Here is a 2121-nt window from a genome sequence, read left to right as displayed (position 1 = left end):
AGAGCACTGTGGACATCAGGATATTACAGTGACACCAGATGACAATTGTACACTGGGAAGAGCACAATTGTACACTGCTCTTCCTGGCCCATTCACTCCCTTGTTGGTCAGTTGGGGTTATGATGCCTGCCTCAAGTGTGGCCTTAGGACTTATTTTGTTGATGGCCATCAGCTATTAAGTGACAGAAAACCAGTGCAATCCAATCTCAGCAAATGAAGCTAATTTGTAGCTGGATTTTCAACATTGGGATGGATCTGGAAGTGCTTTGTAGGAGTGAGAAGTGCTAAACACATCAGATCCATGGGGCACCAGTGCCTGGATCCCCTCAACAGTGACAGGCAACATCGCTGAACTGATCGCTACCTGGAAGAAAACGCAGCAAGCCACTTGCTTTTCACAGTAATGCAAGTGTCATTAGTCCAAAGACAAAGAGACCAAGATTCAAAGAGACCCAATATTTCTTAGCATCACAGCCTTTGGGACCATAAAGTCAGGATTCCTTTGGCTCCTGTTCTGAGTTTGGGGTCAGTCAAGGGCATAGTCAAGGAGACAGAGTCCTACATGGGCAAAAGAAAGGAACACAGAAGTGGGGAGGGTAATAGTCTTTTTTTTTTTTTGGTAGAGACAGAGTCTCACTTTATCACCCTCAGTAGAGTGCAATGGCATCACAGCTCACAGCAACCTCCAACTCCTGCGCTTAGGCAATTCTCCTGCCTCAGCCTCCCAAGTAGCTGGGACCACAGGAACCTGCCATTCATTTTGTAGCAGTTTGGCCGGGGCTGGGTTTGAATCCGCCACCCTCAGTATATGGGGCCAGCACCCTACTCACTGAGCCACAGGTGCCACCCGAGGCTAATATTCTCAAGTAACTCTGCCATTCACAGTTTCCAACATTTCCATAATAAGCATCCATTACTTGTATAATGAGAAATGTTCCCTCCTGCCAATCCTCACCAAGAGAGCTTCTCACAATTATTATTTTTTCTTTTCTTTTTTTTTTTCGGCCTGACTGATTCAACTGACACACAGGAGGGTTCAAATCACAGTGGGCTTGTAAAGAACAATTTAATCAGCTTTTGTAATTTGAGTGAGACTCAAATTATCTCTCATGTCCACAGGCTTTCTAAGAAGCTCTCCTCAGGATCCAGGAGTTCACCTCCCTGCTCCTGTACTGTCCTTCCGGTCAGCCAAGGGCCCCCTCACACCCACCTCTCTGGCTGCCCTGGCTGCATTAGGGAAGAGATGACCATGCCCACAGCAGGCACCTGAGCTACACCTGGATACAGATCCAGATGGCTACATTGCTTGTTCAAATGCTCTCAGGAAAATGGCTGTTAATTAACTGCATTTGCTCATTCCCTTTGCAAATGGTTATCCTAATTAAACCACCTCTCGTCAAGTCTGGCTCTTTCTGGAGAAAGTTTTTCAACTTGAATGTCTGTGGCCCCGTCTGCTGCTATTTTTCCTACCAAGAGCATCATTCCCACTTTGGAGCCAGTGTGCCTGGGGGAGCAGCAATGAATTTGCAGCCAGCCTGTTAAGCTCCCTTCTCCAGGGGTGTCTCCTAGGCTGGGAACCTCGGTTCCTCTCCACCAAGGGGCCCGATGTAGCACCTCAACAAACACACAGAAGTAGACCAAGAGTAAGACGTGCTGATGATAACAGGAACCAAGGTTTATGGTGAATCTATTCTGTGTCCCGAAGTCCAAACTAAAGTGGGAGAATAAAAGCAATGCCTGCCTCACAGAACTGCCATGTGCCTTCAGTGACCTGAACTAAGTTCTCCCCTCTAGGTCTCCCAAGATCAAAGTCAAGGTGTGGGTCAGGCTGGGCTTACCCAGAGGCTCTGTCAGGTGACTGGCAGAGTCCAACTCCTGGCAGCCACAGGCCTGAGGTCCCCAGCTCCCAGCTGACTATCCTTGGGAGACCACCCTCTGCTCCTAGATGTCACCCAAACACCTTCTCTCTCTTTTTTTTTTTTGCAGTTTTTGGCCCGGGGGCTGGGTTTGAACCCAGCACCTCTGACATATGGGACTGGCGCCTTACTCCTTTGAGCCACAGGTGCCGCCCCCAAATACTTTCTCAACTGATCCCTCCCACACTGAAACCAGCAATGGTAT

The sequence above is a fragment of the Otolemur garnettii genome, unplaced genomic scaffold, assembly GCF_000181295.1.
Source record: "Otolemur garnettii isolate 467f Iridium unplaced genomic scaffold, OtoGar3 scaffold00146, whole genome shotgun sequence".
Taxonomy (NCBI): Eukaryota; Metazoa; Chordata; class Mammalia; order Primates; family Galagidae; genus Otolemur; species Otolemur garnettii.
Note: the sequence above shows the minus strand (reverse complement) of the source record.